This window comes from Triturus cristatus, chromosome 12, assembly GCF_964204655.1.
Source record: "Triturus cristatus chromosome 12, aTriCri1.1, whole genome shotgun sequence".
NCBI lineage: Eukaryota > Metazoa > Chordata > Amphibia > Caudata > Salamandridae > Triturus > Triturus cristatus.
This window is the reverse complement of record NC_140595.1, coordinates 661,634,048-661,660,272: the sequence shown is the minus strand read 5'-3', so window position 1 is coordinate 661,660,272 and position 26,225 is coordinate 661,634,048. Positions and strand designations below refer to the sequence as shown.

The following is a 26,225-nucleotide window of genomic DNA, read 5'->3' as shown; positions in this document are numbered from 1 at the left end:
ATCCTCCGCGATGCTCAGTTTAAACATTCCATGATGTGCCATCTTGCATTTCATGCAAACACCACATCAGTGCATTTAAAAATACATTTGTAGAATAATAAATATGATGAAAACAGTGTTCTCACATGATAACCATAAACTGAAGAGATGCAAAAAATGCTGTATCAGCTACTTACAATAAAAGGTGACTCGAAAAAACTAGCAAAAGAAGAGCATCATATTAAAGGTTCTATTCACCATCTTGAGTTGCACCATAGCAGCTTATGGTGCTTTTCTGCTCAGAGTGTGCCTCCAATCCCACATTCATTTTTAATTTCTTTGCAGTTTAAAAAACAACAATTACTGCTCGAAGTTCACTTTTCAAAACCATTCAACCTATTAAATGTATTTCTCTAACCTATGAATGTGGTCCATGTTCACTTTTCCTCATCTTCATCTCGATACTCCTTTCCCAGAAACCAGGTTCACTTCTTCATTCAACCCACCCATCCAAAGTCACCAAATCTTTGAAGCAAGTCTGCCTATTCTCCCTTTCTCTCTATGTACAAGATACCTTGTATCATTTGAATGGACAGCAGGAGAGAAGGATATTTATGGTAAGTGGGGGTGGGGTTTTGAGGAGTAACCTCATTTGCCTAAGAGCCGGGGTATCTGGGAAAAAAAGTATTTTATGGGGGAAGACTTTCACATCTCCTTGGTGAAATTTGTAGGGCCTTATAACATCCTTTCTGTGGATGCAGATTCAGTCGGAACAGAGGTCCTAGTCCTCGCTCTGCCTTTCAAAGGAACTGTAAATATGCATGGCTTATTTGGCTTTGCCCGGCAGGGCTTGCCCGCCAGGGTGAGAATGGCGTTTGTCAGGCGTTCGTCAGGCGATCGGAAGGGGTGAGGCAATAATTTATAATTCAATGATCTTCATGATATTTTCTTGATAATATGAAAGCAGGAAAGGAAAGCTTGGCAATAAGCAATCCTAAAGCAAGGTGTGACTCCAGGGAAGAATGACTTGAAAACAACATACAGAAAGACTCATGTAAAAAGGCCCTGATGAGGCTTGAACTCATGACCCCTGGTTTACAAGACCAGTGCTCTGCCACTGAGCTACAAGGCCAGTCTGCACGCAGGATGTAAATTGCAACATATATTCTTACTGAGGTATGAATATATCTATGATTTTGAGACTCTGTATGGAAACGTAGTTGCATATGAATGTCCACGTGCGCGCACACATTGAAGACCATGCTTAAGGCACTTTTTTTGGAAGTATGAAAAACTACATTTTCATATGAGAAAATAAGAGTTTTCGCATTCAAGACCATACCGATAGCTCTAGTTAGTATGTCTGCAATCAGTGACATATAGAGAACCCACTTATTAGAAGTGATCTGTCTCTGTGGGGCAGACATATGTTAACAGTCATTCATTTGAGACGGCCTAAACTTTAGGAGTAAGAGCTGCTTTCTTATCAATCTATTTATCCAAACTGGTTAATAAGCCAGGAGTGAGTGAAAGGCAATCCTCTGGAAACTCCATGAAAGATCTAATTTCTATTACGCACAAAATACTTCACTTTATTTGACATATTTGTTAAAATGGAACAGTCAGATGATCCCATCTAGCGGATCCTGGCTCTGTCTTGAAAGAGAGTGTAATTATACTACAAGAAATGCTGGCCATCAAAAGAGACTCTGATGGCTTTCCGACGAAGGTGGGATTCGAACCCACGCGTGCAGAGCACAATGGATTAGCAGTCCATCGCCTTAACCACTCGGCCACCTCGTCTGCCCTACAGGCCCATCTGAAACCTTGCTTCACAAAAGGTACTGAAGTGTCAATATACTGTACCTAAAAAAGAAAAAAACAGCTGAGGCAAGATCTCACATTCCACGTCTTCCCCCAATCAGGGACCTACATTTCATTTTTGGGAAATTCTTACTATGTGCTAATTACAAATATTCATAAGATTCCCCTAGACTTTGTCAGAACTGTCAAGATATAATTCTATGGGGTTTTGAATAGACAGAGCATATGTTATAGGGCAATTATAGAATCTATTCCGTTTGGACTGTATTTTTAATAGTCATGATAACATGCTAGCATGTGAGTCGATCTTGCACAGTGAATGATGGAGCAGTGTCTGTCATCTACTTGGTCAGCTGTAGATGGCTCACCTGGGGAGATGTGAAAAGAGAGAGCTCCAGTGGCGCAATCGGTTAGCGCGCGGTACTTATACAGCAGTACTTGCACTGAGCCATGCCGAGGTTGTGAGTTCGAGCCTCACCTGGAGCAGCCGTGTTGTTTTTCATAAACCATTTCACAAAAAGTAAAGTTTAAACTCAGAGTATGGACGGCCCTTGCTAGAGAGTCTTTACTTCTTATAGGATCTACGTGTCCTACTCCTCTGGGTGCCAAATATCACATATCCTCCGCGATGCTCAGTTTAAACATTCCATGATGTGCCATCTTGCATTTCATGCAAACACCACATCAGTGCATTTAAAAATACATTTGTAGAATAATAAATATGATGAAAACAGTGTTCTCACATGATAACCATAAACTGAAGAGCTGCAAAAAATGCTGTATCAGCTACTTACAATAAAAGGTGACTCGAAAAAACTAGCAAAAGAAGAGCATCATCATATTAAAGGTTCTATTCACCATCTTGAGTTGCACCATAGCAGCTTATGGTGCTTTTCTGCTCAGAGTGTGCCTCCAATCCCACATTCATTTTTAATTTCTTTGCAGTTTAAAAAACAACAATTACTGCTCGAAGTTCACTTTTCAAAACCATTCAACCTATTAAATGTATTTCTCTAACCTATGAATGTGGTCCATGTTCACTTTTCCTCATCTTCATCTCGATACTCCTTTCCCAGAAACCAGGTTCACTTCTTCATTCAACCCACCCATCCAAAGTCACCAAATCTTTGAAGCAAGTCTGCCTATTCTCCCTTTCTCTCTATGTACAAGATACCTTGTATCATTTGAATGGACAGCAGGAGAGAAGGATATTTATGGTGAGTGGGGGTGGGGTTTTGAGGAGTAACCTCATTTGCCTAAGAGCCGGGGTATCTGGGAAAAAAAGTATTTTATGGGGGAAGACTTTCACATCTCCTTGGTGAAATTTGTAGGGCCTTATAACATCCTTTCTGTGGATGCAGATTCAGTCGGAACAGAGGTCCTAGTCCTCGCTCTGCCTTTCAAAGGAACTGTAAATATGCATGGCTTATTTGGCTTTGCCCGGCAGGGCTTGCCCGCCAGGGTGAGAATGGCGTTTGTCAGGCGTTCGTCAGGCGATCGGAAGGGGTGAGGCAATAATTTATAATTCAATGATCTTCATGATATTTTCTTGATAATATGAAAGCAGGAAAGGGAAGCTTGGCAATAAGCAATCCTAAAGCAAGGTGTGACTCCAGGGAAGAATGACTTGAAAACAACATACAGAAAGACTCATGTAAAAAGGCCCTGATGAGGCTTGAACTCATGACCCCTGGTTTACAAGACCAGTGCTCTGCCACTGAGCTACAAGGCCAGTCTGCACGCAGGATGTAAATTGCAACATGTATTCTTACTGAGGTATGAATATATCTATGATTTTGAGACTCTGTATGGAAACGTAGTTGCATATGAATGTCCACGTGCGCGCACACATTGAAGACCATGCTTAAGGCACTTTTTTTGGAAGTATGAAAAACTACATTTTCATATGAGAAAATAAGAGTTTTCGCATTCAAGACCATACCGATAGCTCTAGTTAGTATGTCTGCAATCAGTGACATATAGAGAACCCACTTATTAGAAGTGATCTGTCTCTGTGGGGCAGACATATGTTAACAGTCATTCATTTGAGACGGCCTAAACTTTAGGAGTAAGAGCTGCTTTCTTATCAATCTATTTATCCAAACTGGTTAAGAAGCCAGGAGTGAGTGAAAGGCAATCCTCTGGAAACTCCATGAAAGATCTAATTTCTATTACGCACAAAATACTTCACTTTATTTGACATATTTGTTAAAATGGAACAGTCAGATGATCCCATCTAGCGGATCCTGGCTCTGTCTTGAAAGAGAGTGTAATTATACTACAAGAAATGCTGGCCATCAAAAGAGACTCTGATGGCTTTCCGACGAAGGTGGGATTCGAACCCACGCGTGCAGAGCACAATGGATTAGCAGTCCATCGCCTTAACCACTCGGCCACCTCGTCTGCCCTACAGCCCCATCTGAAACCTTGCTTCACAAAAGGTACTGAAGTGTCAATATACTGTACCTAAAAAAGAAAAAAACAGCTGAGGCAAGATCTCACATTCCACGTCTTCCCCCAATCAGGGACCTACATTTCATTTTTGGGAAATTCTTACTATGTGCTAATTACAAATATTCATAAGATTCCCCTAGACTTTGTCAGAACTGTCAAGATATAATTCTATGGGGTTTGAATAGACAGAGCATATGTTATAGGACAATTATAGAATCTATTCCGTTTGGACTGTATTTTTAATAGTCATGATAACATGCTAGCATGTGAGTCGATCTTGCACAGTGAATGATGGAGCAGTGTCTGTCATCTACTTGGTCAGCTGTAGATGGCTCACCTGGGGAGATGTGAAAAGAGAGAACTCCAGTGGCGCAATCGGTTAGCGCGCGGTACTTATACAGCAGTACTTGCACTGAGCCATGCCGAGGTTGTGAGTTCGAGCCTCACCTGTAGCAGCCGTGTTGATTTTCATAAACCATTTCACAAAAAGTAAAGTTTAAACTCAGAGTATGGACGGCCCTTGCTAGAGAGTCTTTACTTCTTATAGGATCTACGTGTCCTACTCCTCTGGGTGCCAAATATCACATATCCTCCGCGATGCTCAGTTTAAACATTCCATGATGTGCCATCTTGCATTTCATGCAAACACCACATCAGTGCATTTAAAAATACATTTGTAGAATAATAAATATGATGAAAACAGTGTTCTCACATGATAACCATAAACTGAAGAGCTGCAAAAAATGCTGTATCAGCTACTTACAATAAAAGGTGACTCGAAAAAACTAGCAAAAGAAGAGCATCATCATATTAAAGGTTCTATTCACCATCTTGAGTTGCACCATAGCAGCTTATGGTGCTTTTCTGCTCAGAGTGTGCCTCCAATCCCACATTCATTTTTAATTTCTTTGCAGTTTAAAAAACAACAATTACTGCTCGAAGTTCACTTTTCAAAACCATTCAACCTATTAAATGTATTTCTCTAACCTATGAATGTGGTCCATGTTCACTTTTCCTCATCTTCATCTCGATACTCCTTTCCCAGAAACCAGGTTCACTTCTTCATTCAACCCACCCATCCAAAGTCACCAAATCTTTGAAGCAAGTCTGCCTATTCTCCCTTTCTCTCTATGTACAAGATACCTTGTATCATTTGAATGGACAGCAGGAGAGAAGGATATTTATGGTAAGTGGGGGTGGGGTTTTGAGGAGTAACCTCATTTGCCTAAGAGCCGGGGTATCTGGGAAAAAAAGTATTTTATGGGGGAAGACTTTCACATCTCCTTGGTGAAATTTGTAGGGCCTTATAACATCCTTTCTGTGGATGCAGATTCAGTCGGAACAGAGGTCCTAGTCCTCGCTCTGCCTTTCAAAGGAACTGTAAATATGCATGGCTTATTTGGCTTTGCCCGGCAGGGCTTGCCCGCCAGGGTGAGAATGGCGTTTGTCAGGCGTTCGTCAGGCGATCGGAAGGGGTGAGGCAATAATTTATAATTCAATGATCTTCATGATATTTTCTTGATAATATGAAAGCAGGAAAGGGAAGCTTGGCAATAAGCAATCCTAAAGCAAGGTGTGACTCCAGGGAAGAATGACTTGAAAACAACATACAGAAAGACTCATGTAAAAAGGCCCTGATGAGGCTTGAACTCATGACCCCTGGTTTACAAGACCAGTGCTCTGCCACTGAGCTACAAGGCCAGTCTGCACGCAGGATGTAAATTGCAACATGTATTCTTACTGAGGTATGAATATATCTATGATTTTGAGACTCTGTATGGAAACGTAGTTGCATATGAATGTCCACGTGCGCGCACACATTGAAGACCATGCTTAAGGCACTTTTTTTGGAAGTATGAAAAACTACATTTTCATATGAGAAAATAAGAGTTTTCGCATTCAAGACCATACCGATAGCTCTAGTTAGTATGTCTGCAATCAGTGACATATAGAGAACCCACTTATTAGAAGTGATCTGTCTCTGTGGGGCAGACATATGTTAACAGTCATTCATTTGAGACGGCCTAAACTTTAGGAGTAAGAGCTGCTTTCTTATCAATCTATTTATCCAAACTGGTTAATAAGCCAGGAGTGAGTGAAAGGCAATCCTCTGGAAACTCCATGAAAGATCTAATTTCTATTACGCACAAAATACTTCACTTTATTTGACATATTTGTTAAAATGGAACAGTCAGATGATCCCATCTAGCGGATCCTGGCTCTGTCTTGAAAGAGAGTGTAATTATACTACAAGAAATGCTGGCCATCAAAAGAGACTCTGATGGCTTTCCGACGAAGGTGGGATTCGAACCCACGCGTGCAGAGCACAATGGATTAGCAGTCCATCGCCTTAACCACTCGGCCACCTCGTCTGCCCTACAGCCCCATCTGAAACCTTGCTTCACAAAAGGTACTGAAGTGTCAATATACTGTACCTAAAAAAGAAAAAAACAGCTGAGGCAAGATCTCACATTCCACGTCTTCCCCCATCAGGGACCTACATTTCATTTTTGGGAAATTCTTACTATGTGCTAATTACAAATATTCATAAGATTCCCCTAGACTTTGTCAGAACTGTCAAGATATAATTCTATGGGGTTTTGAATAGACAGAGCATATGTTATAGGACAATTATAGAATCTATTCCGTTTGGACTGTATTTTTAATAGTCATGATAACATGCTAGCATGTGAGTCGATCTTGCACAGTGAATGATGGAGCAGTGTCTGTCATCTACTTGGTCAGCTGTAGATGGCTCACCTGGGGAGATGTGAAAAGAGAGAGCTCCAGTGGCGCAATCGGTTAGCGCGCGGTACTTATACAGCAGTACTTGCACTGAGCTATGCCGAGGTTGTGAGTTCGAGCCTCACCTGGAGCAGCCGTGTTGATTTTCATAAACCATTTCACAAAAAGTAAAGTTTAAACTCAGAGTATGGACGGCCCTTGCTAGAGAGTCTTTACTTCTTATAGGATCTACGTGTCCTACTCCTCTGGGTGCCAAATATCACATATCCTCCGCGATGCTCAGTTTAAACATTCCATGATGTGCCATCTTGCATTTCATGCAAACACCACATCAGTGCATTTAAAAATACATTTGTAGAATAATAAATATGATGAAAACAGTGTTCTCACATGATAACCATAAACTGAAGAGCTGCAAAAAATGCTGTATCAGCTACTTACAATAAAAGGTGACTCGAAAAAACTAGCAAAGGAAGAGCATCATCACATTAAAGGTTCTATTCACCATCTTGAGTTGCACCATAGCAGCTTATGGTGCTTTTCTGCTCAGAGTGTGCCTCCAATCCCACATTCATTTTTAATTTCTTTGCAGTTTAAAAACCAACAATTACTGCTCGAAGTTCACTTTTCAAAACCATTCAACCTATTAAATGTATTTCTCTAACCTATGAATGTGGTCCATGTTCACTTTTCCTCATCTTCATCTCGATACTCCTTTCCCAGAAACCAGGTTCACTTCTTCATTCAACCCACCCATCCAAAGTCACCAAATCTTTGAAGCAAGTCTGCCTATTCTCCCTTTCTCTCTATGTACAAGATACCTTTTGAATGGACAGCAGGAGAGAAGGATATTTATGGTGAGTGGGGGTGGGGTTTTGAGGAGTAACCTCATTTGCCTAAGAGCCGGGGTATCTGGGAAAAAAAGTATTTTATGGGGGAAGACTTTCACATCTCCTTGGTGAAATTTGTAGGGCCTTATAACATCCTTTCTGTGGATGCAGATTCAGTCGGAACAGAGGTCCTAGTCCTCGCTCTGCCTTTCAAAGGAACTGTAAATATGCATGGCTTATTTGGCTTTGCCCGGCAGGGCTTGCCCGCCAGGGTGAGAATGGCGTTTGTCAGGCGTTCGTCAGGCGATCGGAAGGGGTGAGGCAATAATTTATAATTCAATGATCTTCATGATATTTTCTTGATAATATGAAAGCAGGAAAGGAAAGCTTGGCAATAAGCAATCCTAAAGCAAGGTGTGACTCCAGGGAAGAATGACTTGAAAACAACATACAGAAAGACTCATGTAAAAAGGCCCTGATGAGGCTTGAACTCATGACCCCTGGTTTACAAGACCAGTGCTCTGCCACTGAGCTACAAGGCCAGTCTGCACGCAGGATGTAAATTGCAACATGTATTCTTACTGAGGTATGAATATATCTATGATTTTGAGACTCTGTATGGAAACGTAGTTGCATATGAATGTCCACGTGCGCGCACACATTGAAGACCATGCTTAAGGCACTTTTTTTGGAAGTATGAAAAACTACATTTTCATATGAGAAAATAAGAGTTTTCGCATTCAAGACCATACCGATAGCTCTAGTTAGTATGTCTGCAATCAGTGACATATAGAGAACCCACTTATTAGAAGTGATCTGTCTCTGTGGGGCAGACATATGTTAACAGTCATTCATTTGAGACGGCCTAAACTTTAGGAGTAAGAGCTGCTTTCTTATCAATCTATTTATCCAAACTGGTTAATAAGCCAGGAGTGAGTGAAAGGCAATCCTCTGGAAACTCCATGAAAGATCTAATTTCTATTACGCACAAAATACTTCACTTTATTTGACATATTTGTTAAAATGGAACAGTCAGATGATCCCATCTAGCGGATCCTGGCTCTGTCTTGAAAGAGAGTGTAAGTGTAATTATACTACAAGAAATGCTGGCCATCAAAAGAGACTCTGATGGCTTTCCGACGAAGGTGGGATTCGAACCCACGCGTGCAGAGCACAATGGATTAGCAGTCCATCGCCTTAACCACTCGGCCACCTCGTCTGCCCTACAGCCCCATCTGAAACCTTGCTTCACAAAAGGTACTGAAGTGTCAATATACTGTACCTAAAAAAGAAAAAAACAGCTGAGGCAAGATCTCACATTCCACGTCTTCCCCCATCAGGGACCTACATTTCATTTTTGGGAAATTCTTACTATGTGCTAATTACAAATATTCATAAGATTCCCCTAGACTTTGTCAGAACTGTCAAGATATAATTCTATGGGGTTTTGAATAGACAGAGCATATGTTATAGGACAATTATAGAATCTATTCCGTTTGGACTGTATTTTTAATAGTCATGATAACATGCTAGCATGTGAGTCGATCTTGCACAGTGAATGATGGAGCAGTGTCTGTCATCTACTTGGTCAGCTGTAGATGGCTCACCTGGGGAGATGTGAAAAGAGAGAGCTCCAGTGGCGCAATCGGTTAGCGCGCGGTACTTATACAGCAGTACTTGCACTGAGCTATGCCGAGGTTGTGAGTTCGAGCCTCACCTGGAGCAGCCGTGTTGATTTTCATAAACCATTTCACAAAAAGTAAAGTTTAAACTCAGAGTATGGACGGCCCTTGCTAGAGAGTCTTTACTTCTTATAGGATCTACGTGTCCTACTCCTCTGGGTGCCAAATATCACATATCCTCCGCGATGCTCAGTTTAAACATTCCATGATGTGCCATCTTGCATTTCATGCAAACACCACATCAGTGCATTTAAAAATACATTTGTAGAATAATAAATATGATGAAAACAGTGTTCTCACATGATAACCATAAACTGAAGAGCTGCAAAAAATGCTGTATCAGCTACTTACAATAAAAGGTGACTCGAAAAAACTAGCAAAAGAAGAGCATCATCATATTAAAGGTTCTATTCACCATCTTGAGTTGCACCATAGCAGCTTATGGTGCTTTTCTGCTCAGAGTGTGCCTCCAATCCCACATTCATTTTTAATTTCTTTGCAGTTTAAAAAACAACAATTACTGCTCGAAGTTCACTTTTCAAAACCATTCAACCTATTAAATGTATTTCTCTAACCTATGAATGTGGTCCATGTTCACTTTTCCTCATCTTCATCTCGATACTCCTTTCCCAGAAACCAGGTTCACTTCTTCATTCAACCCACCCATCCAAAGTCACCAAATCTTTGAAGCAAGTCTGCCTATTCTCCCTTTCTCTCTATGTACAAGATACCTTGTATCATTTGAATGGACAGCAGGAGAGAAGGATATTTATGGTGAGTGGGGGTGGGGTTTTGAGGAGTAACCTCATTTGCCTAAGAGCCGGGGTATCTGGGAAAAAAAGTATTTTATGGGGGAAGACTTTCACATCTCCTTGGTGAAATTTGTAGGGCCTTATAACATCCTTTCTGTGGATGCAGATTCAGTCGGAACAGAGGTCCTAGTCCTCGCTCTGCCTTTCAAAGGAACTGTAAATATGCATGGCTTATTTGGCTTTGCCCGGCAGGGCTTGCCCGCCAGGGTGAGAATGGCGTTTGTCAGGCGTTCGTCAGGCGATCGGAAGGGGTGAGGCAATAATTTATAATTCAATGATCTTCATGATATTTTCTTGATAATATGAAAGCAGGAAAGGAAAGCTTGGCAATAAGCAATCCTAAAGCAAGGTGTGACTCCAGGGAAGAATGACTTGAAAACAACATACAGAAAGACTCATGTAAAAAGGCCCTGATGAGGCTTGAACTCATGACCCCTGGTTTACAAGACCAGTGCTCTGCCACTGAGCTACAAGGCCAGTCTGCACGCAGGATGTAAATTGCAACATGTATTCTTACTGAGGTATGAATATATCTATGATTTTGAGACTCTGTATGGAAACGTAGTTGCATATGAATGTCCACGTGCGCGCACACATTGAAGACCATGCTTAAGGCACTTTTTTTGGAAGTATGAAAAACTACATTTTCATATGAGAAAATAAGAGTTTTCGCTTTCAAGACCATACCGATAGCTCTAGTTAGTATGTCTGCAATCAGTGACATATAGAGAACCCACTTATTAGAAGTGATCTGTCTCTGTGGGGCAGACATATGTTAACAGTCATTCATTTGAGACGGCCTAAACTTTAGGAGTAAGAGCTGCTTTCTTATCAATCTATTTATCCAAACTGGTTAATAAGCCAGGAGTGAGTGAAAGGCAATCCTCTGGAAACTCCATGAAAGATCTAATTTCTATTACGCACAAAATACTTCACTTTATTTGACATATTTGTTAAAATGGAACAGTCAGATGATCCCATCTAGCGGATCCTGGCTCTGTCTTGAAAGAGAGTGTAATTATACTACAAGAAATGCTGGCCATCAAAATAGACTCTGATGGCTTTCCGACGAAGGTGGGATTCGAACCCACGCGTGCAGAGTACAATGGTTTAGCAGTCCATCGCCTTAACCACTCGGCCACCTCGTCTGCCCTACAGCCCCATCTGAAACCTTGCTTCACAAAAGGTACTGAAGTGTCAATATACTGTACCTAAAAAAGAAAAAAACAGCTGAGGCAAGATCTCACATTCCACGTCTTCCCCCATCAGGGACCTACATTTCATTTTTGGGAAATTCTTACTATGTGCTAATTACAAATATTCATAAGATTCCCCTAGACTTTGTCAGAACTGTCAAGATATAATTCTATGGGGTTTTGAATAGACAGAGCATATGTTATAGGACAATTATAGAATCTATTCCGTTTGGACTGTATTTTTAATAGTCATGATAACATGCTAGCATGTGAGTCGATCTTGCACAGTGAATGATGGAGCAGTGTCTGTCATCTACTTGGTCAGCTGTAGATGGCTCACCTGGGGAGATGTGAAAAGAGAGAGCTCCAGTGGTGCAATCGGTTAGCGCGCGGTACTTATACAGCAGTACTTGCACTGAGCTATGCCGAGGTTGTGAGTTCGAGCCTCACCTGAAGCAGCCGTGTTGTTTTTCATAAACCATTTCACAAAAAGTAAAGTTTAAACTCAGAGTATGGACGGCCCTTGCTAGAGAGTCTTTACTTCTTATAGGATCTACGTGTCCTACTCCTCTGGGTGCCAAATATCACATATCCTCCGCGATGCTCAGTTTAAACATTCCATGATGTGCCATCTTGCATTTCATGCAAACACCACATCAGTGCATTTAAAAATACATTTGTAGAATAATAAATATGATGAAAACAGTGTTCTCACATGATAACCATAAACTGAAGAGCTGCAAAAAATGCTGTATCAGCTACTTACAATAAAAGGTGACTCGAAAAAACTAGCAAAAGAAGAGCATCATCATATTAAAGGTTCTATTCACCATCTTGAGTTGCACCATAGCAGCTTATGGTGCTTTTCTGCTCAGAGTGTGCCTCCAATCCCACATTCATTTTTAATTTCTTTGCAGTTTAAAAAACAACAATTACTGCTCGAAGTTCACTTTTCAAAACCATTCAACCTATTAAATGTATTTCTCTAACCTATGAATGTGGTCCATGTTCACTTTTCCTCATCTTCATCTCGATACTCCTTTCCCAGAAACCAGGTTCACTTCTTCATTCAACCCACCCATCCAAGGTCACCAAATCTTTGAAGCAAGTCTGCCTATTCTCCCTTTCTCTCTATGTACAAGATACCTTGTATCATTTGAATGGACAGCAGGAGAGAAGGATATTTATGGTGAGTGGGGGTGGGGTTTTGAGGAGTAACCTCATTTGCCTAAGAGCCGGGGTATCTGGGAAAAAAAGTATTTTATGGGGGAAGACTTTCACATCTCCTTGGTGAAATTTGTAGGGCCTTATAACATCCTTTCTGTGGATGCAGATTCAGTCGGAACAGAGGTCCTAGTCCTCGCTCTGCCTTTCAAAGGAACTGTAAATATGCATGGCTTATTTGGCTTTGCCCGGCAGGGCTTGCCCGCCAGGGTGAGAATGGCGTTTGTCAGGCGTTCGTCAGGCGATCGGAAGGGGTGAGGCAATAATTTATAATTCAATGATCTTCATGATATTTTCTTGATAATATGAAAGCAGGAAAGGAAAGCTTGGCAATAAGCAATCCTAAAGCAAGGTGTGACTCCAGGGAAGAATGACTTGAAAACAACATACAGAAAGACTCATGTAAAAAGGCCCTGATGAGGCTTGAACTCATGACCCCTGGTTTACAAGACCAGTGCTCTGCCACTGAGCTACAAGGCCAGTCTGCACGCAGGATGTAAATTGCAAGATGTATTCTTACTGAGGTATGAATATATCTATGATTTTGAGACTCTGTATGGAAACGTAGTTGCATATGAATGTCCACGTGCGCGCACACATTGAAGACCATGCTTAAGGCACTTTTTTTGGAAGTATGAAAAACTACATTTTCATATGAGAAAATAAGAGTTTTCGCATTCAAGACCATACCGATAGCTCTAGTTAGTATGTCTGCAATCAGTGACATATAGAGAACCCACTTATTAGAAGTGATCTGTCTCTGTGGGGCAGACATATGTTAACAGTCATTCATTTGAGACGGCCTAAACTTTAGGAGTAAGAGCTGCTTTCTTATCAATCTATTTATCCAAACTGGTTAATAAGCCAGGAGTGAGTGAAAGGCAATCCTCTGGAAACTCCATGAAAGATCTAATTTCTATTACGCACAAAATACTTCACTTTATTTGACATATTTGTTAAAATGGAACAGTCAGATGATCCCATCTAGCGGATCCTGGCTCTGTCTTGAAAGAGAGTGTAAGTGTAATTATACTACAAGAAATGCTGGCCATCAAAAGAGACTCTGATGGCTTTCTGACGAAGGTGGGATTCGAACCCACGCGTGCAGAGCACAATGGATTAGCAGTCCATCGCCTTAACCACTCGGCCACCTCGTCTGCCCTACAGGCCCATCTGAAACCTTGCTTCACAAAAGGTACTGAAGTGTCAATATACTGTACCTAAAAAAGAAAAAAACAGCTGAGGCAAGATCTCACATTCCACGTCTTCCCCCAATCAGGGACCTACATTTCATTTTTGGGAAATTCTTACTATGTGCTAATTACAAATATTCATAAGATTCCCCTAGACTTTGTCAGAACTGTCAAGATATAATTCTATGGGGTTTTGAATAGACAGAGCATATGTTATAGGACAATTATAGAATCTATTCCGTTTGGACTGTATTTTTAATAGTCATGATAACATGCTAGCATGTGAGTCGATCTTGCACAGTGAATGATGGAGCAGTGTCTGTCATCTACTTGGTCAGCTGTAGATGGCTCACCTGGGGAGATGTGAAAAGAGAGAGCTCCAGTGGTGCAATTGGTTAGCGCGCGGTACTTATACAGCAGTACTTGCACTGAGCCATGCCGAGGTTGTGAGTTCGAGCCTCACCTGGAGCAGCCGTGTTGTTTTTCATAAACCATTTCACAAAAAGTAAAGTTTAAACTCAGAGTATGGACGGCCCTTGCTAGAGAGTCTTTACTTCTTATAGGATCTACGTGTCCTACTCCTCTGGGTGCCAAATATCACATATCCTCCGCGATGCTCAGTTTAAACATTCCATGATGTGCCATCTTGCATTTCATGCAAACACCACATCAGTGCATTTAAAAATACATTTGTAGAATAATAAATATGATGAAAACAGTGTTCTCACATGATAACCATAAACTGAAGAGCTGCAAAAAATGCTGTATCAGCTACTTACAATAAAAGGTGACTCGAAAAAACTAGCAAAAGAAGAGCATCATCATATTAAAGGTTCTATTCACCATCTTGAGTTGCACCATAGCAGCTTATGGTGCTTTTCTGCTCAGAGTGTGCCTCCAATCCCACATTCATTTTTAATTTCTTTGCAGTTTAAAAAACAACAATTACTGCTCGAAGTTCACTTTTCAAAACCATTCAACCTATTAAATGTATTTCTCTAACCTATGAATGTGGTCCATGTTCACTTTTCCTCATCTTCATCTCGATACTCCTTTCCCAGAAACCAGGTTCACTTCTTCATTCAACCCACCCATCCAAAGTCACCAAATCTTTGAAGCAAGTCTGCCTATTCTCCCTTTCTCTCTATGTACAAGATACCTTGTATCATTTGAATGGACAGCAGGAGAGAAGGATATTTATGGTGAGTGGGGGTGGGGTTTTGAGGAGTAACCTCATTTGCCTAAGAGCCGGGGTATCTGGGAAAAAAAGTATTTTATGGGGGAAGACTTTCACATCTCCTTGGTGAAATTTGTAGGGCCTTATAACATCCTTTCTGTGGATGCAGATTCAGTCGGAACAGAGGTCCTAGTCCTCGCTCTGCCTTTCAAAGGAACTGTAAATATGCATGGCTTATTTGGCTTTGCCCGGCAGGGCTTGCCCGCCAGGGTGAGAATGGCGTTTGTCAGGCGTTCGTCAGGCGATCGGAAGGGGTGAGGCAATAATTTATAATTCAATGATCTTCATGATATTTTCTTGATAATATGAAAGCAGGAAAGGAAAGCTTGGCAATAAGCAATCCTAAAGCAAGGTGTGACTCCAGGGAAGAATGACTTGAAAACAACATACAGAAAGACTCATGTAAAAAGGCCCTGATGAGGCTTGAACTCATGACCCCTGGTTTACAAGACCAGTGCTCTGCCACTGAGCTACAAGGCCAGTCTGCACGCAGGATGTAAATTGCAACATGTATTCTTACTGAGGTATGAATATATCTATGATTTTGAGACTCTGTATGGAAACGTAGTTGCATATGAATGTCCACGTGCGCGCACACATTGAAGACCATGCTTAAGGCTAGGCCTGGGCGAAGCACTACGCTACGCTCGCGTAGTTTGCGAAGTTCGCGCTACTTCGCACTACGCGAACTGCACGTAGCACAGTACGAACACGCGTAGCGTAGTGTTGCGTAGTGCTGCGGTCATTTTTTGCTTGCTCGCGACCGCGAGCAAGCAAAATGACATCCTGGCGAGACTTTTTCCTTGTTCGCGATCGCGAGCATGGAAAATAAACCTCCCGGCGAGATTCCCAACGCGAGAAGGTCAGGTTTCTCATTGCGAGGGGTCGCGTATGCTCGCGACCGCTCGCGATGAGAAACTACCAGTTCGCGTTGAGAAAGCTGCAGCTCGAGTAAAAATCTACTCGAGCAGCAGAAAACTACAGCTCGCACTGTGCAAGATGCCATTTTCAATGATTGCACAGTGCCGGTTGCTTGTCCGCACTGTGCAATCATTGAAAACAACATCTTGCACAGTGCGAACATGTTACTTCGCAGTTCGCGAAGTGCTACGCGTAGCTCGCGTAGTGCGAACTTCACTTTGCGTAGCTTCGCGAAGTGCTACTTCGCGAACTACGCCCACCCTTACTTAAGGCACTTTTTTTGGAAGTATGATGGCTTTCCGACGAAGGTGGGATTCGAACCCACGCGTGCAGAGCACAATGGATTAGCAGTCCATCGCCTTAACCACTCGGCCACCTCGTCTGCCCTACAGCCCCATCTGAAACCTTGCTTCACAAAAGGTACTGAAGTGTCAATATACAGTACCTAAAAAAGAAAAAAACAGCTGAGGCAAGATCTCACATTCCACGTCTTCCCCCATCAGGGACCTACATTTCATTTTTGGGAAATTCTTACTATGTGCTAATTACAAATATGCATGGCTTATTTGGCTTTGCCCGGCAGGGCTTGCCCGCCAGGGTGAGAATGGCGTTTGTCAGGCGTTCGTCAGGCGATTGGAAGGGGTGAGGCAATAATTTATAATTCAATGATCTTCATGATATTTTCTTGATAATATGAAAGCAGGAAAGGAAAGCTTGGCAATAAGCAATCCTAAAGCAAGGTGTGACTCCAGGGAAGAATGACTTGAAAACAACATACAGAAAGACTCATGTAAAAAGGCCCTGATGAGGCTTGAACTCATGACCCCTGGTTTACAAGACCAGTGCTCTGCCACTGAGCTACAAGGCCAGTCTGCACGCAGGATGTAAATTGCAACATGTATTCTTACTGAGGTATGAATATATCTATGATTTTGAGACTCTGTATGGAAACGTAGTTGCATATGAATGTCCACGTGCGCGCACACATTGAAGACCACGCTTAAGGCACTTTTTTTTGAAGTATGAAAAACTACATTTTCATATGAGAAAATAAGAGTTTTCGCATTCAAGACCATACCGATAGCTCTAGTTAGTATGTCTGCAATCAGTGACATATAGAGAACCCACTTATTAGAAGTGATCTGTCTCTGTGGGGCAGACATATGTTAACAGTCATTCATTTGAGACGGCCTAAACTTTAGGAGTAAGAGCTGCTTTCTTATCAATCTATTTATCCAAACTGGTTAATAAGCCAGGAGTGAGTGAAAGGCAATCCTCTGGAAACTCCATGAAAGATCTAATTTCTATTACGCACAAAATACTTCACTTTATTTGACATATTTGTTAAAATGGAACAGTCAGATGATCCCATCTAGCGGATCCTGGCTCTGTCTTGAAAGAGAGTGTAATTATACTACAAGAAATGCTGGCCATCAAAAGAGACACTGATGGCTTTCCGACGAAGGTGGGATTCGAACCCACGCGTGCAGAGCACAATGGAGTAGCAGTCCATCGCCTTAACCACTCGGCCACCTCGTCTGCCCTACAGCCCCATCTGAAACCTTGCTTCACAAAAGGTACTGAAGTGTCAATATACTGTACCTAAAAAAGAAAAAAACAGCTGAGGCAAGATCTCACATTCCACGTCTTCCCCCATCAGGGACCTACATTTCATTTTTGGGAAATTCTTACTATGTGCTAATTACAAATATTCATAAGATTCCCCTAGACTTTGTCAGAACTGTCAAGATATAATTCTATGGGGTTTTGAATAGACAGAGCATATGTTATAGGACAATTATAGAATCTATTCCGTTTGGACTGTATTTTTAATAGTCATGATAACATGCTAGCATGTGAGTCGATCTTGCACAGTGAATGATGGAGCAGTGTCTGTCATCTACTTGGTCAGCTGTAGATGGCTCACCTGGGGAGATGTGAAAAGAGAGAGCTCCAGTGGTGCAATCGGTTAGCGCGCGGTACTTATACAGCAGTACTTGCACTGAGCTATGCCGAGGTTGTGAGTTCGAGCCTCACCTGAAGCAGCCGTGTTGTTTTTCATAAACCATTTCACAAAAAGTAAAGTTTAAACTCAGAGTATGGACGGCCCTTGCTAGAGAGTCTTTACTTCTTATAGGATCTACGTGTCCTACTCCTCTGGGTGCCAAATATCACATATCCTCCGCGATGCTCAGTTTAAACATTCCATGATGTGCCATCTTGCATTTCATGCAAACACCACATCAGTGCATTTAAAAATACATTTGTAGAATAATAAATATGATGAAAACAGTGTTCTCACATGATAACCATAAACTGAAGAGCTGCAAAAAATGCTGTATCAGCTACTTACAATAAAAGGTGACTCGAAAAAACTAGCAAAAGAAGAGCATCATCATATTAAAGGTTCTATTCACCATCTTGAGTTGCACCATAGCAGCTTATGGTGCTTTTCTGCTCAGAGTGTGCCTCCAATTCCACATTCATTTTTAATTTCTTTGCAGTTTAAAAAACAACAATTACTGCTCGAAGTTCACTTTTCAAAACCATTCAACCTATTAAATGTATTTCTCTAACCTATGAATGTGGTCCATGTTCACTTTTCCTCATCTTCATCTCGATACTCCTTTCCCAGAAACCAGGTTCACTTCTTCATTCAACCCACCCATCCAAGGTCACCAAATCTTTGAAGCAAGTCTGCCTATTCTCCCTTTCTCTCTATGTACAAGATACCTTGTATCATTTGAATGGACAGCAGGAGAGAAGGATATTTATGGTGAGTGGGGGTGGGGTTTTGAGGAGTAACCTCATTTGCCTAAGAGCCGGGGTATCTGGGAAAAAAAGTATTTTATGGGGGAAGACTTTCACATCTCCTTGGTGAAATTTGTAGGGCCTTATAACATCCTTTCTGTGGATGCAGATTCAGTCGGAACAGAGGTCCTAGTCCTCGCTCTGCCTTTCAAAGGAACTGTAAATATGCATGGCTTATTTGGCTTTGCCCGGCAGGGCTTGCCCGCCAGGGTGAGAATGGCGTTTGTCAGGCGTTAGTCAGGCGATCGGAAGGGGTGAGGCAATAATTTATAATTCAATGATCTTCATGATATTTTCTTGATAATATGAAAGCAGGAAAGGAAAGCTTGGCAATAAGCAATCCTAAAGCAAGGTGTGACTCCAGGGAAGAATGACTTGAAAACAACATACAGAAAGACTCATGTAAAAAGGCCCTGATGAGGCTTGAACTCATGACCCCTGGTTTACAAGACCAGTGCTCTGCCACTGAGCTACAAGGCCAGTCTGCACGCAGGATGTAAATTGCAACATGTATTCTTACTGAGGTATGAATATATCTATGATTTTGAGACTCTGTATGGAAACGTAGTTGCATATGAATGTCCACGTGCGCGCACACATTGAAGACCATGCTTAAGGCACTTTTTTTGGAAGTATGAAAAACTACATTTTCATATGAGAAAATAAGAGTTTTCGCATTCAAGACCATACCGATAGCTCTAGTTAGTATGTCTGCAATCAGTGACATATAGAGAACCCACTTATTAGAAGTGATCTGTCTCTGTGGGGCAGACATATGTTAACAGTCATTCATTTGAGACGGCCTAAACTTTAGGAGTAAGAGCTGCTTTCTTATCAATCTATTTATCCAAACTGGTTAATAAGCCAGGAGTGAGTGAAAGGCAATCCTCTGGAAACTCCATGAAAGATCTAATTTCTATTACGCACAAAATACTTCACTTTATTTGACATATTTGTTAAAATGGAACAGTCAGATGATCCCATCTAGCGGATCCTGGCTCTGTCTTGAAAGAGAGTGTAAGTGTAATTATACTACAAGAAATGCTGGCCATCAAAAGAGACTCTGATGGCTTTCTGACGAAGGTGGGATTCGAACCCACGCGTGCAGAGCACAATGGATTAGCAGTCCATCGCCTTAACCACTCGGCCACCTCGTCTGCCCTACAGGCCCATCTGAAACCTTGCTTCACAAAAGGTACTGAAGTGTCAATATACTGTACCTAAAAAAGAAAAAAACAGCTGAGGCAAGATCTCACATTCCACGTCTTCCCCCAATCAGGGACCTACATTTCATTTTTGGGAAATTCTTACTATGTGCTAATTACAAATATTCATAAGATTCCCCTAGACTTTGTCAGAACTGTCAAGATATAATTCTATGGGGTTTTGAATAGACAGAGCATATGTTATAGGACAATTATAGAATCTATTCCGTTTGGACTGTATTTTTAATAGTCATGATAACATGCTAGCATGTGAGTCGATCTTGCACAGTGAATGATGGAGCAGTGTCTGTCATCTACTTGGTCAGCTGTAGATGGCTCACCTGGGGAGATGTGAAAAGAGAGAGCTCCAGTGGTGCAATTGGTTAGCGCGCGGTACTTATACAGCAGTACTTGCACTGAGCCATGCCGAGGTTGTGAGTTCGAGCCTCACCTGGAGCAGCCGTGTTGTTTTTCATAAACCATTTCACAAAAAGTAAAGTTTAAACTCAGAGTATGGACGGCCCTTGCTAGAGAGTCTTTACTTCTTATAGGATCTACGTGTCCTACTCCTCTGGGTGCCAAATATCACATATCCTCCGCGATGCTCAGTTTAAACATTCCATGATGTGCCATCTTGCATTTCATGCAAACACCACATCAGTGCATTTAAAAATACATTTGTAGAATAATAAATATGATGAAAACAGTGTTCTCACATGATAACCATAAACTGAAGAGCTGCAAAAAATGCTGTATCAGCTACTTACAATAAAAGGTGACTCGAAAAAACTAGCAAAAGAAGAGCATCATCATATTAAAGGTTCTATTCACCATCTTGAGTTGCACCATAGCAGCTTATGGTGCTTTTCTGCTCAGAGTGTGCCTCCAATCCCACATTCATTTTTAATTTCTTTGCAGTTTAAAAAACAACAATTACTGCTCGAAGTTCACTTTTCAAAACCATTCAACCTATTAAATGTATTTCTCTAACCTATGAATGTGGTCCATGTTCACTTTTCCTCATCTTCATCTCGATACTCCTTTCCCAGAAACCAGGTTCACTTCTTCATTCAACCCACCCATCCAAAGTCACCAAATCTTTGAAGCAAGTCTGCCTATTCTCCCTTTCTCTCTATGTACAAGATACCTTGTATCATTTGAATGGACAGCAGGAGAGAAGGATATTTATGGTGAGTGGGGGTGGGGTTTTGAGGAGTAACCTCATTTGCCTAAGAGCCGGGGTATCTGGGAAAAAAAGTATTTTATGGGGGAAGACTTTCACATCTCCTTGGTGAAATTTGTAGGGCCTTATAACATCCTTTCTGTGGATGCAGATTCAGTCGGAACAGAGGTCCTAGTCCTCGCTCTGCCTTTCAAAGGAACTGTAAATATGCATGGCTTATTTGGCTTTGCCCGGCAGGGCTTGCCCGCCAGGGTGAGAATGGCGTTTGTCAGGCGTTCGTCAGGCGATCGGAAGGGGTGAGGCAATAATTTATAATTCAATGATCTTCATGATATTTTCTTGATAATATGAAAGCAGGAAAGGAAAGCTTGGCAATAAGCAATCCTAAAGCAAGGTGTGACTCCAGGGAAGAATGACTTGAAAACAACATACAGAAAGACTCATGTAAAAAGGCCCTGATGAGGCTTGAACTCATGACCCCTGGTTTACAAGACCAGTGCTCTGCCACTGAGCTACAAGGCCAGTCTGCACGCAGGATGTAAATTGCAACATGTATTCTTACTGAGGTATGAATATATCTATGATTTTGAGACTCTGTATGGAAACGTAGTTGCATATGAATGTCCACGTGCGCGCACACATTGAAGACCATGCTTAAGGCTAGGCCTGGGCGAAGCACTACGCTACGCTCGCGTAGTTTGCGAAGTTCGCGCTACTTCGCACTACGCGAACTGCACGTAGCACAGTACGAACACGCGTAGCGTAGTGTTGCGTAGTGCTGCGGTCATTTTTTGCTTGCTCGCGACCGCGAGCAAGCAAAATGACATCCTGGCGAGACTTTTTCCTTGTTCGCGATCGCGAGCATGGAAAATAAACCTCCCGGCGAGATTCCCAACGCGAGAAGGTCAGGTTTCTCATTGCGAGGGGTCGCGTATGCTCGCGACCGCTCGCGATGAGAAACTACCAGTTCGCGTTGAGAAAGCTGCAGCTCGAGTAAAAATCTACTCGAGCAGCAGAAAACTACAGCTCGCACTGTGCAAGATGCCATTTTCAATGATTGCACAGTGCCGGTTGCTTGTCCGCACTGTGCAATCATTGAAAACAACATCTTGCACAGTGCGAACATGTTACTTCGCAGTTCGCGAAGTGCTACGCGTAGCTCGCGTAGTGCGAACTTCACTTTGCGTAGCTTCGCGAAGTGCTACTTCGCGAACTACGCCCACCCTTACTTAAGGCACTTTTTTTGGAAGTATGATGGCTTTCCGACGAAGGTGGGATTCGAACCCACGCGTGCAGAGCACAATGGATTAGCAGTCCATCGCCTTAACCACTCGGCCACCTCGTCTGCCCTACAGCCCCATCTGAAACCTTGCTTCACAAAAGGTACTGAAGTGTCAATATACTGTACCTAAAAAAGAAAAAAACAGCTGAGGCAAGATCTCACATTCCACGTCTTCCCCCATCAGGGACCTACATTTCATTTTTGGGAAATTCTTACTATGTGCTAATTACAAATATGCATGGCTTATTTGGCTTTGCCCGGCAGGGCTTGCCCGCCAGGGTGAGAATGGCGTTTGTCAGGCGTTCGTCAGGCGATTGGAAGGGGTGAGGCAATAATTTATAATTCAATGATCTTCATGATATTTTCTTGATAATATGAAAGCAGGAAAGGAAAGCTTGGCAATAAGCAATCCTAAAGCAAGGTGTGACTCCAGGGAAGAATGACTTGAAAACAACATACAGAAAGACTCATGTAAAAAGGCCCTGATGAGGCTTGAACTCATGACCCCTGGTTTACAAGACCAGTGCTCTGCCACTGAGCTACAAGGCCAGTCTGCACGCAGGATGTAAATTGCAACATGTATTCTTACTGAGGTATGAATATATCTATGATTTTGAGACTCTGTATGGAAACGTAGTTGCATATGAATGTCCACGTGCGCGCACACATTGAAGACCACGCTTAAGGCACTTTTTTTTGAAGTATGAAAAACTACATTTTCATATGAGAAAATAAGAGTTTTCGCATTCAAGACCATACCGATAGCTCTAGTTAGTATGTCTGCAATCAGTGACATATAGAGAACCCACTTATTAGAAGTGATCTGTCTCTGTGGGGCAGACATATGTTAACAGTCATTCATTTGAGACGGCCTAAACTTTAGGAGTAAGAGCTGCTTTCTTATCAATCTATTTATCCAAACTGGTTAATAAGCCAGGAGTGAGTGAAAGGCAATCCTCTGGAAACTCCATGAAAGATCTAATTTCTATTACGCACAAAATACTTCACTTTATTTGACATATTTGTTAAAATGGAACAGTCAGATGATCCCATCTAGCGGATCCTGGCTCTGTCTTGAAAGAGAGTGTAATTATACTACAAGAAATGCTGGCCATCAAAAGAGACACTGATGGCTTTCCGACGAAGGTGGGATTCGAACCCACGCGTGCAGAGCACAATGGAGTAGCAGTCCATCGCCTTAACCACTCGGCCACCTCGTCTGCCCTAGAGCCCCATCTGAAACCTTGCTTCACAAAAGGTACTGAAGTGTCAATATACTGTACCTAAAAAAGAAAAAAACAGCTGAGGCAAGATCTCACATTCCACGTCTTCCCCCATCAGGGACCTACATTTCATTTTTGGGAAATTCTTACTATGTGCTAATTACAAATATTCATAAGATTCCCCTAGACTTTGTCAGAACTGTCAAGATATAATTCTATGGGGTTTTGAATAGACAGAGCATATGTTATAGGACAATTATAGAATCTATTCCGTTTGGACTGTATTTTTAATAGTCATGATAACATGCTAGCATGTGAGTCGATCTTGCACAGTGAATGATGGAGCAGTGTCTGTCATCTACTTGGTCAGCTGTAGATGGCTCACCTGGGGAGATGTGAAAAGAGAGAGCTCCAGTGGCGCAATTGGTTAGCGCGCGGTACTTATACAGCAGTACTTGCACTGAGCTATGCCGAGGTTGTGAGTTCGAGCCTCACCTGGAGCAGCCGTGTTGTTTTTCATAAACCATTTCACAAAAAGTAAAGTTTAAACTCAGAGTATGGACGGCCCTTGCTAGAGAGTCTTTACTTCTTATAGGATCTACGTGTCCTACTCCTCTGGGTGCCAAATATCACATATCCTCCGCGATGCTCAGTTTAAACATTCCATGATGTGCCATCTTGCATTTCATGCAAACACCACATCAGTGCATTTAAAAATACATTTGTAGAATAATAAATATGATGAAAACAGTGTTCTCACATGATAACCATAAACTGAAGAGCTGCAAAAAATGCTGTATCAGCTACTTACAATAAAAGGTGACTCGAAAAAACTAGCAAAAGAAGAGCATCATCATATTAAAGGTTCTATTCACCATCTTGAGTTGCACCATAGCAGCTTATGGTGCTTTTCTGCTCAGAGTGTGCCTCCAATCCCACATTCATTTTTAATTTCTTTGCAGTTTAAAAAACAACAATTACTGCTCGAAGTTCACTTTTCAAAACCATTCAACCTATTAAATGTATTTCTCTAACCTATGAATGTGGTCCATGTTCACTTTTCCTCATCTTCATCTCGATACTCCTTTCCCAGAAACCAGGTTCACTTCTTCATTCAACCCACCCATCCAAAGTCACCAAATCTTTGAAGCAAGTCTGCCTATTCTCCCTTTCTCTCTATGTACAAGATACCTTGTATCATTTGAATGGACAGCAGGAGAGAAGGATATTTATGGTGAGTGGGGGTGGGGTTTTGAGGAGTAACCTCATTTGCCTAAGAGCCGGGGTATCTGGGAAAAAAAGTATTTTATGGGGGAAGACTTTCACATCTCCTTGGTGAAATTTGTAGGGCCTTATAACATCCTTTCTGTGGATGCAGATTCAGTCGGAACAGAGGTCCTAGTCCTTGCTCTGCCTTTCAAAGGAACTGTAAATATGCATGGCTTATTTGGCTTTGCCCGGCAGGGTGAGAATGGCGTTTGTCAGGCGTTCGTCAGGCGATCGGAAGGGGTGAGGCAATAATTTATAATTCAATGATCTTCATGATATTTTCTTGATAATATGAAAGCAGGAAAGGGAAGCTTGGCAATAGGCAATCCTAAAGCAAGGTGTGACTCCAGGGAAGAATGACTTGAAAACAACATACAGAAAGACTCATGTAAAAAGGCCCTGATGAGGCTTGAACTCATGACCCCTGGTTTACAAGACCAGTGCTCTGCCACTGAGCTACAAGGCCAGTCTGCACGCAGGATGTAAATTGCAACATGTATTCTTACTGAGGTATGAATATATCTATGATTTTGAGACTCTGTATGGAAACGTAGTTGCATATGAATGTCCACGTGCGCGCACACATTGAAGACCATGCTTAAGGCACTTTTTTTGGAAGTATGAAAAACTACATTTTCATATGAGAAAATAAGAGTTTTCGCATTCAAGACCATACCGATAGCTCTAGTTAGTATGTCTGCAATCAGTGACATATAGAGAACCCACTTATTAGAAGTGATCTGTCTCTGTGGGGCAGACATATGTTAACAGTCATTCATTTGAGACGGCCTAAACTTTAGGAGTAAGAGCTGCTTTCTTATCAATCTATTTATCCAAACTGGTTAATAAGCCAGGAGTGAGTGAAAGGCAATCCTCTGGAAACTCCATGAAAGATCTAATTTCTATTACGCACAAAATACTTCACTTTATTTGACATATTTGTTAAAATGGAACAGTCAGATGATCCCATCTAGCGGATCCTGGCTCTGTCTTGAAAGAGAGTGTAATTATACTACAAGAAATGCTGGCCATCAAAAGAGACCCTGATGGCTTTCCGACGAAGGTGGGATTCGAACCCACGCGTGCAGAGCACAATGGATTAGCAGTCCATCGCCTTAACCACTCGGCCACCTCGTCTGCCCTACAGCCCCAGCT

General features: G+C 41.9%; 29 non-coding genes across 29 annotated transcripts; 6 read left to right on the top strand and 23 right to left on the bottom strand.

Annotated features, from left to right (window-relative positions):
- Positions 1–1,039: 1,039 nt before the first annotated feature.
- Positions 1,040–1,111, bottom strand: TRNAT-UGU (transfer RNA threonine (anticodon UGU)). The gene has a single exon. It is a non-coding gene; the product is annotated as a tRNA-Thr (tRNA).
- Positions 1,112–1,700: 589 nt separating this feature from the next.
- Positions 1,701–1,782, bottom strand: TRNAS-GCU (transfer RNA serine (anticodon GCU)). Its single transcript has one exon. It is a non-coding gene; the product is annotated as a tRNA-Ser (tRNA).
- Positions 1,783–2,194: 412 nt separating this feature from the next.
- TRNAI-UAU (transfer RNA isoleucine (anticodon UAU)) lies at positions 2,195–2,289 on the top strand. The gene is made up of 2 exons: positions 2,195–2,232; positions 2,254–2,289. It is a non-coding gene; the product is annotated as a tRNA-Ile (tRNA).
- A 1,174-nt stretch (positions 2,290–3,463) lies between these two features.
- TRNAT-UGU (transfer RNA threonine (anticodon UGU)) lies at positions 3,464–3,535 on the bottom strand. Its single transcript has one exon. It is a non-coding gene; the product is annotated as a tRNA-Thr (tRNA).
- Positions 3,536–4,124: 589 nt separating this feature from the next.
- TRNAS-GCU (transfer RNA serine (anticodon GCU)) lies at positions 4,125–4,206 on the bottom strand. Its single transcript has one exon. It is a non-coding gene; the product is annotated as a tRNA-Ser (tRNA).
- Positions 4,207–5,886: 1,680 nt separating this feature from the next.
- TRNAT-UGU (transfer RNA threonine (anticodon UGU)) lies at positions 5,887–5,958 on the bottom strand. Its single transcript has one exon. It is a non-coding gene; the product is annotated as a tRNA-Thr (tRNA).
- A 589-nt stretch (positions 5,959–6,547) lies between these two features.
- TRNAS-GCU (transfer RNA serine (anticodon GCU)) lies at positions 6,548–6,629 on the bottom strand. The gene has a single exon. It is a non-coding gene; the product is annotated as a tRNA-Ser (tRNA).
- Positions 6,630–7,040: 411 nt separating this feature from the next.
- On the top strand, positions 7,041–7,135 carry TRNAI-UAU (transfer RNA isoleucine (anticodon UAU)). The gene is made up of 2 exons: positions 7,041–7,078; positions 7,100–7,135. It is a non-coding gene; the product is annotated as a tRNA-Ile (tRNA).
- A 1,167-nt stretch (positions 7,136–8,302) lies between these two features.
- TRNAT-UGU (transfer RNA threonine (anticodon UGU)) lies at positions 8,303–8,374 on the bottom strand. The gene has a single exon. It is a non-coding gene; the product is annotated as a tRNA-Thr (tRNA).
- Positions 8,375–8,969: 595 nt separating this feature from the next.
- TRNAS-GCU (transfer RNA serine (anticodon GCU)) lies at positions 8,970–9,051 on the bottom strand. The gene has a single exon. It is a non-coding gene; the product is annotated as a tRNA-Ser (tRNA).
- A 411-nt stretch (positions 9,052–9,462) lies between these two features.
- TRNAI-UAU (transfer RNA isoleucine (anticodon UAU)) lies at positions 9,463–9,557 on the top strand. Its single transcript has 2 exons — positions 9,463–9,500; positions 9,522–9,557. It is a non-coding gene; the product is annotated as a tRNA-Ile (tRNA).
- Positions 9,558–10,731: 1,174 nt separating this feature from the next.
- TRNAT-UGU (transfer RNA threonine (anticodon UGU)) lies at positions 10,732–10,803 on the bottom strand. Its single transcript has one exon. It is a non-coding gene; the product is annotated as a tRNA-Thr (tRNA).
- Positions 10,804–13,154: 2,351 nt separating this feature from the next.
- TRNAT-UGU (transfer RNA threonine (anticodon UGU)) lies at positions 13,155–13,226 on the bottom strand. The gene has a single exon. It is a non-coding gene; the product is annotated as a tRNA-Thr (tRNA).
- A 595-nt stretch (positions 13,227–13,821) lies between these two features.
- TRNAS-GCU (transfer RNA serine (anticodon GCU)) lies at positions 13,822–13,903 on the bottom strand. Its single transcript has one exon. It is a non-coding gene; the product is annotated as a tRNA-Ser (tRNA).
- Positions 13,904–14,315: 412 nt separating this feature from the next.
- On the top strand, positions 14,316–14,410 carry TRNAI-UAU (transfer RNA isoleucine (anticodon UAU)). Its single transcript has 2 exons — positions 14,316–14,353; positions 14,375–14,410. It is a non-coding gene; the product is annotated as a tRNA-Ile (tRNA).
- Positions 14,411–15,584: 1,174 nt separating this feature from the next.
- Positions 15,585–15,656, bottom strand: TRNAT-UGU (transfer RNA threonine (anticodon UGU)). The gene has a single exon. It is a non-coding gene; the product is annotated as a tRNA-Thr (tRNA).
- A 741-nt stretch (positions 15,657–16,397) lies between these two features.
- On the bottom strand, positions 16,398–16,479 carry TRNAS-GCU (transfer RNA serine (anticodon GCU)). Its single transcript has one exon. It is a non-coding gene; the product is annotated as a tRNA-Ser (tRNA).
- Positions 16,480–16,893: 414 nt separating this feature from the next.
- Positions 16,894–16,965, bottom strand: TRNAT-UGU (transfer RNA threonine (anticodon UGU)). Its single transcript has one exon. It is a non-coding gene; the product is annotated as a tRNA-Thr (tRNA).
- Positions 16,966–17,554: 589 nt separating this feature from the next.
- TRNAS-GCU (transfer RNA serine (anticodon GCU)) lies at positions 17,555–17,636 on the bottom strand. Its single transcript has one exon. It is a non-coding gene; the product is annotated as a tRNA-Ser (tRNA).
- A 1,680-nt stretch (positions 17,637–19,316) lies between these two features.
- On the bottom strand, positions 19,317–19,388 carry TRNAT-UGU (transfer RNA threonine (anticodon UGU)). The gene has a single exon. It is a non-coding gene; the product is annotated as a tRNA-Thr (tRNA).
- A 595-nt stretch (positions 19,389–19,983) lies between these two features.
- Positions 19,984–20,065, bottom strand: TRNAS-GCU (transfer RNA serine (anticodon GCU)). Its single transcript has one exon. It is a non-coding gene; the product is annotated as a tRNA-Ser (tRNA).
- A 412-nt stretch (positions 20,066–20,477) lies between these two features.
- Positions 20,478–20,572, top strand: TRNAI-UAU (transfer RNA isoleucine (anticodon UAU)). The gene is made up of 2 exons: positions 20,478–20,515; positions 20,537–20,572. It is a non-coding gene; the product is annotated as a tRNA-Ile (tRNA).
- A 1,174-nt stretch (positions 20,573–21,746) lies between these two features.
- TRNAT-UGU (transfer RNA threonine (anticodon UGU)) lies at positions 21,747–21,818 on the bottom strand. Its single transcript has one exon. It is a non-coding gene; the product is annotated as a tRNA-Thr (tRNA).
- Positions 21,819–22,559: 741 nt separating this feature from the next.
- Positions 22,560–22,641, bottom strand: TRNAS-GCU (transfer RNA serine (anticodon GCU)). Its single transcript has one exon. It is a non-coding gene; the product is annotated as a tRNA-Ser (tRNA).
- A 414-nt stretch (positions 22,642–23,055) lies between these two features.
- Positions 23,056–23,127, bottom strand: TRNAT-UGU (transfer RNA threonine (anticodon UGU)). The gene has a single exon. It is a non-coding gene; the product is annotated as a tRNA-Thr (tRNA).
- A 589-nt stretch (positions 23,128–23,716) lies between these two features.
- Positions 23,717–23,798, bottom strand: TRNAS-GCU (transfer RNA serine (anticodon GCU)). The gene has a single exon. It is a non-coding gene; the product is annotated as a tRNA-Ser (tRNA).
- A 411-nt stretch (positions 23,799–24,209) lies between these two features.
- Positions 24,210–24,304, top strand: TRNAI-UAU (transfer RNA isoleucine (anticodon UAU)). The gene is made up of 2 exons: positions 24,210–24,247; positions 24,269–24,304. It is a non-coding gene; the product is annotated as a tRNA-Ile (tRNA).
- A 1,160-nt stretch (positions 24,305–25,464) lies between these two features.
- TRNAT-UGU (transfer RNA threonine (anticodon UGU)) lies at positions 25,465–25,536 on the bottom strand. The gene has a single exon. It is a non-coding gene; the product is annotated as a tRNA-Thr (tRNA).
- A 589-nt stretch (positions 25,537–26,125) lies between these two features.
- TRNAS-GCU (transfer RNA serine (anticodon GCU)) lies at positions 26,126–26,207 on the bottom strand. Its single transcript has one exon. It is a non-coding gene; the product is annotated as a tRNA-Ser (tRNA).
- Between the last annotated feature and the right edge of the window lie 18 nt (positions 26,208–26,225).